Raw genomic sequence first — 7,453 nt, 5'->3', positions numbered from 1 at the left:
ATCTTAAGTTTTATTACCATTCACACGCTTTCTTTAGTTATCACTTAATCAAAGCTCCTCTCAGCCATACTCGTGGCATCATGATCGTTGAGCTGCAAGATAGAAGTTGCCTCCATATGCTACCCTACCCTACCCATGCTCATCCTACGACAAGTGCCCGTCGGCATGCATACTCCCATCCCAACCCTAATGATCATAACTTCTGAAACTACCACGGAAGATTGGACCTCGCAAGTCACTCGACAAATGTATGTGCACATACTCATGTGTGGTGCACCACCATCATGAAGATCAAAACACAAGGGCAGGATGAGAACACAATGCAAAACAAAACACCCAACTGAAAGCAACTTGAAAGGACAGATTCTACGTGAATCCCAAGCCAAATAAAACCATACATCATGAAATCACTCAACCAACCTTAATCTGAGAGTATGGATTCTACACGAATCTTAATGATGTAACAAGACCAAAAGTCATGAACTCACTCCATCGGCCTCAATCCAAGAGTATGGATTCTACACGAATCTTAGTGTCCACAAAACAAAAGCAAAGGTCTAAAAGAAAACCATAACAATAGGTATGAAAAATCACTCAACTGAACACAAAGTCATGAGTACAAATGTGGCATGCATCCCAATGCAACAAACAAGTGCAATAGTGGTCTGACTAATGTTCAAATGGATCATCCAAGTCCACAACCCATATTGTCCCAAGAAAACCCAAGAAAATAAGGTGACACACAAAATGAGGTAAAAATCCCAAATTTTGAAAAACTTTAAAAATTAAAACCCATTTGACCTTTGGGTACAAAAATCCCAAAAATCCAAAAATAAATGGAATTGAAGATTGTATGCAAAAATGGCCAGCATAACAATGCAAAATCCCAAACCCTCATCCCAAAAAATAGGGAAATGTTCACACTCGCCCAATCGGGTAGAACTAGCATACAGAAACAAAGGGGAACACTAGTTCTCAACCTCCAAACAAAGGACTACCAAAAACAAAAGCAAAAACGGAGCAAAAACAACAAAACAGGAAAGCCCTACCTCATAGCCAAAAGGGTAAAGTGGAAATCTAAACCATAAAATAAATAGCTTGCAAAAGTAGCTAAAAATCATGGCAATCCAAGGTTTCCTTGAGCTAGATCCAACAAGCCCAACCTTGCGACGATCCCACACCCGTAGCTCCTACAACGAACAAAACAATAAATCCTCATGAAGAGGATTTTGAGTTTTACTCTCCAACTTTCTAATTCAAAAGTGAGAAGTGAGGAATTAAATTCCTTTTTTGATAGTTATTCACTTTTTGAGTGAATAATCGATTACAGCAAATAACCAACCAACCTAGTTAAACCCTGAATCGACCCAAATGAAAATAGGCTATTCCTATAAATATGAATTCATCTATGGAAAAGATACCAAAAATTAAAATACATCAAATAAAAGCTCGAAAATCCAAAAACACATAAATCTCTTTAACAACTTTCGTGACAAAGCAAAACTCTAAATTCACAGATGTGCTCACTGGTCTAATCACATAATGCAAATGAGTTTGGATTTAATAATCACTGAAAGGTTTAAATTAAACATTTAAAATAAGGATACATGACCATACAAGGATGACATTGGTAAAATATGAAAGGCTAAATCACTAACTCCATTTGCCACTGCTAGGGATATAAATCCTGCACACTAAACAATACGATCAAGTGCACTTGCATATAATAACATAGCCGAAACAATAAATGCATTAAATCACCTAATTTAACCATTTATTAATTTATACTAAAATAATCTATTTACATCACTCATGTTTGCATAAAGCATAACAACACAAGAATGAAGTAAATAACCATAGCATTAAATCCATCACATAACATAATCAGATATATGTCTAAATATTGAATAATCAAATATCGTCATAAAACACACTGTCATCTCAAAATGGCATCATCATGCAAAATGATCAACTAAACAACATGGCAATCTAAAATCTATGATACTGAAATCCAAGTATAACATCTGACCCTCAGGTCATCTCAAATGTAAAACATAACATAAGTAACACATATCTCTCAGATCAAAATATAACAAGGTAAAGGTCTGTAGCACATAACCAAATAATCCAAATGGACAGCACATTTCTAATCATTTAAGCATTTAATAAAGGTTGATTACTCTACATTAAAAAGGCATTTAAAACACATAAACAACCACAATCATAAACATGACTAACCACTACTACAGAAACCTAGTCTAGTGTAGCATGGTAATAGTACATAGTGCAATCTCTGCATACATCTCAAGGTAATCATGAAACAACCTCATGTTACCACATCGATCCTAGTAAGCACTGGCACAAAACTTAGTGAACCATAAATCATAACATATTCGCATAAATTAGTCAAAGCATAATCAAAGAAATTGATGCAGAAATATAAATCCAAACACCTCAATGGTGTAGACCACTCATGGTCACAATCATGATCCATCACAACAAAAGATCAACAAGGTTGCATCTGTAAGGATGCCTCATAGAAGTCAAATGGGAGAGGCACTACAACAAATTCCTTCTTCATTTCATCAGCATATGATTTGCAAAGTGCTTCTTTTCCTCTAAATATAATGTCATCAACAAAAATTTCAAATAGCAATACTTCATTGTTCTCAATCATCTTTAAATATGGATTATTGTTATCATTTGTCCTTTCAAAACCAATCTTCACCAAATAATTGTGTAGTCTTTCATACCATGCTCTTGGGGCTTGTTTCAATCCATAAATATCTTTGTTTAATTTACATACCATATTCTTCTAATCTAGGTCCACAAATCCTTCAGGTTGTTCAATATATACTTCTTCCTCAAGTATACCATTTAGAAATGTAGATTTAACATCCATCCAATATACCTTGAAATTCTTGTAGGTTGACTATGCAAGCAGAGTTATGACTCCTTCAAGTCTTGCCACATGAGAAAAAGTATCTCCATAGCCAACTCCTTCTTCTTGAGCATATCCTTTGCATACCAGTCTCGTCTCATTCCTTGTAACTTCACCATTTTCATTTAGCTTATTCCTAAAAACCCACTTTGTTCCAATAACATTTTTATCTTTTGGTCTTGGTACTAAGGTCCAAGTATTGTTCTTCTCAATCTGTTCAATTTCTTTATTCATTTCCTTGATCCAATCTTCATTTTCTAGAGCATCCTTCACTGATTTGGGCTCAAATTCACAAAGTAAGCATGAATCATCTTTGAAACTTTGTCTTGTCATAACACTTGATTCTGCATCAGCAATGATTTTTTTAGGATTGTGATGTCTTCTTACAAACTTGGCTAGCACATGTGGTTTCCTTCTCTATTCTTCAATAGGTTCATCTTGAAAAATAATCTCAGGCTCATTTACTCTTCCTTGTTTAGGTTCAGGTCCAAGTTCTGCATGCTCGACATTGTCTTTTTGATGGTCGACATTTCCTGATAGTGACTCGACGTCTTCAGTCTATTGCTTAACACCCATTGTCTATTGCTTGGCAACTTGTCATTGCACCTCGACATTTCTTATCTCCTGGGGAACTGCAGCTTTATTTGCTTGTTCAGTAGGAATGCTTGGAGCATCATCATCCATATAAATAAATTAGTTATAATCGTCAAGTTCTTCCTTACATGTAAGATCATTTCTTTTTGTAAACTCATCAACTTTCACATTTGCACTTTCCACAGCCTTGTTAGTGTTAGAATTCAAATAATTATAAGCTTTACTTTTAGTGAAATATCCTAGGAATATACCTTCATCACTTTTTGCATCAAGTTTTCCATTCCTATTATCTTTAAATATATACCATTTACTTCCAAAAAAATTGAAATATTTTACATTAGGAGCATATCCATACCATAGTTCAAAAGGTGTAGCATTTGTACCTTTCTTGACTTGTACTCTATTTAGGGTATAGATAGTAGTACTGATGACTTCTCTTCAATATTTCTATGATACATTCTTCTCCATCATCAACATTCTTGCATAGTCCATTATTGATCTATTGCTTCTTTCAACTATCCCATTCTGAGAAGGGGTCCTTGGTGCTAACATCTATCTTTTAATTCATCTATCAATACAAAATGTATTGAACTTATTGACAATGAATTCACGACCTTTGTCAGATCTTAGACACTTAAGACTCTTCCCTATTTCCTTTTCAATTCTGTCCAAATATCACTTAAATAATTAAAAGGCATTAGACTTAGCTTTGAGAAACATTATAGTCATCATCCTAGAATACTCATAAACAAACATAATAAATTACCCATCTCCACAATAGCTTTGAACATTAATAGGTCGACATAGTTCAGTAAGAACCAATTCTAGAATATCACTAGATGTGTATGTTTTACCCTTGAAACTAGACTTCGTCATTTTCCCTGATTGACATTGTTTACACATAGCATTGTCAGGATTCTTTAGTTTTAACAACCCTCTTACTTTCTTCATTTTATTAATATTCACCAAATTGTCAAAATTCACATAACATAACCTTTTGTGCCATAACCAAACATCATCTTGTTGTGCAAACAAACATGTCTCATTGGATAAATCTAGATAGAACAAGTTACTATTGAAATAGAAGATTGTTGAATTATAGGAACCTATTATGGGAACAATCATTATTTTGTCAAAATGTTATCATTTGATTGATTGATGAAGAGGATTTGAAAAGAAAGGATAACAAGAGTACCTAAAGAAAGGTTGAGTTATATGGTGTATAAAAGGAAAACTAAGACCAAATAAGACTTTGATGATATAATGTATTATTTATCTACTTAAGGCTACGATGAAAGATACTAAAGCAAAGACAAGAAGAAGAGTTTACACTAAGTATATGTTTGCTAAGCCTAACCGAACAAACAGTGTAAGCTGAGCACTTAGTTTACGCTAAGCAAAATTTAGTATGTGCTGAACAAAGCAAAATCTAGTTTGTGTTGAACAAAGAAGAAAGTTAGTATATGTTAATCAAAGAAGAAAGTTAGTATGTTTCAAGTGTCAGTAAATGGCAGCAATGACCAAGAAAATATTTAGTTTATGCTGAGCAACCTAGTGTTGATCAAGCATCAACAGTCAATTATTGCTGAGTGACAAGAAAATTTTTGAGTGACAGCAAAAAGAGTTCCAATGAAGATTTGACGAATTTGAGCCAACATAAGTTGATTTCTTGAATTATGTGAATTGTGTTGAAGATAAGCTTGATGAGTTGGTGGCACAAAATTTAAGATAAATCATTTCTAGATGAATTTAATGAGGATTGAAAGAGAAGTTTCTATAGAGAACATAATGGAAAGAAGGGAGGATTTGATGAATCTAACCTAACCCTAAGATGAATGATTATGATTAAGCGACAAAAGATCAAAATGATCTATTTAAGGAGATACAAGGCCAGAAGAAAATAGTATGTGAGCGAGATAGAAGAAATCTAGAGGTGTTGCTTTATATGGTGGGTGAAGGAATGAACCTACAGTTGGCATACTAAGAAAGAAGGCTTAGGAGGTGAAGGCTTGAAGGGTGAACAAACAATAGAGATGAATAAAAATGAATGCCAAGTTGAATGGAGAGTTGAATCAGAGATCTAAAATCTGCAAGTGAGTTGTTTTGTTATCAGATAAAGTCCTATTGTTACACTCTAACAATTGTATCAGTTTGGATAAATTCTTTGGATTAAAGTTGACCTAATAGTTATGAATAAATCCTTTAACTAGGTGACATTCTAATGGAATTTTCTAAAGTCCTCTAACAAGGATCACTTTTAATAAGGTGATTGAAATCCTTTAATCAAGGTCACATTTAATAGTGTGCATTGTAACCTTTAATAGGGTTGGCTCCTCATAGAGCTCACTTCAGAAGAGTAAAAATTGGTAGCATGTTACTAGTGGTTTCCCCAAATTGGGTTTCCACATTAAATCCTTGTGTCAAATTGTGTGATTGAGTTTGTGATATTTCATATTTACATTTCTACAAAGTTGATTTGACCTAGGATAGTAACATACAAAGTTTTGAAGATATTGGATGATCTAATCAATGCATGCACATATATGTTTGTTGAGTACTAAAAAGTTTTATTTGTACATTTGGACCTTGGATAACCTATTCACACCCCCCCCCCCCCCTTGCCCCTCAATTATTCTAAATTATTCCAACAGTTACCTCTTGTCTAATCACCACTTCTAATCAACTTACCATTAATATAATATATCTTGGCCTTCATGTGATGGAATTCAAATCTATATCCTAATTTATTCAACTATGAAACACTCAAAAAATTATAGTTAAGTCCTTCAACATAGTAAACATTGTCACACTTGATCTTGTCAATCAATTGAATTGATCCTTTATCTTTCATAACACATGGAATATCATTACCAAACTTAACACATCCACCTTTGTATGGTCCAATATTCTCAATTTTTTTTATATCACTAGTCATATGGTTAGAGAAACCACTATCAATTATCCATCTATCACTCGTGTTCACATAAGCGATTAATGTAATTTTCTTGTCTTCATCAAAAACTTCTTTCATAAAAACATAGACAACTTCATCACCATTACTTTCAAATTCAGTGTAAGTTTCTTCTTTAGCAATATAACAAGATTTTTACCTTTTCCATCCTTGTTCTTCTTGTAATCTTGATCATATCTTCTTCCTTTGTACTTGCTTTCCTTTCTTTCATCCTTATCTTCTCTGTCAGGATATCTAGCAACAATATGACCAATATTGTTGTATGAAAAATAAATAATAGGTAATTAACCTCTATATTTACTTCTGCTTCTTTCAAATATTTTTGCAATAAGTGCTTCAAGTTCATCAAGCTCATCATCAGAATTGCCACTATCACTTTTCACATGCTTTCCTTTTCTTTTACTAATAACCAATTGTGACTTGAAAGTAGATTTAATAGTAGTAGGTGTGTAGTTATCAAAGATAGACATCTCAAAAGTAGTAATTCTACTAATTACACCTTTCAAAGTTAAATTGTTACCTAGAGTGCATCTAAATTCTTTTATTCCATAAATTATAATGACATAGATAGGGAGTAGAGTCCTTAATACCTTTCTTATCATTGTTTCATCTTTAATTTTTTCATTTGCACCTCAAATGACATTGACAACTTCTTTAACTCTTGTGCAGTATTGTACTATATTCTCACCTTCCATCATTCTCATTTCATCAAATTTACCTCTTAAGTTCTCTAACTTGGCTCTCAAGACATTTTCATCTCTTCCATATATGGTCTTCAATTTGTCCCACACCTTCTTTGCACTATCACAATCTTTTATATCATCAAACTCGACATAGCTTAGGGCCGAGGCAATCTCCAACATTGCCTGATTATGTTCTTGTTTTTTCTTCAGTTATTTATCTATTAGAGGAGTAGTCATTATTTTTACATACTCATTATCCAAAAA

The sequence above is a fragment of the Cupressus sempervirens genome, chromosome 6 (genome assembly GCF_028749045.1).
Source record: "Cupressus sempervirens isolate cs-2001-9-10 chromosome 6, ASM2874904v1, whole genome shotgun sequence".
Classification (NCBI taxonomy): Eukaryota; Viridiplantae; Streptophyta; class Pinopsida; order Cupressales; family Cupressaceae; genus Cupressus; species Cupressus sempervirens.
This window is presented reverse-complemented; position numbering follows the sequence as displayed.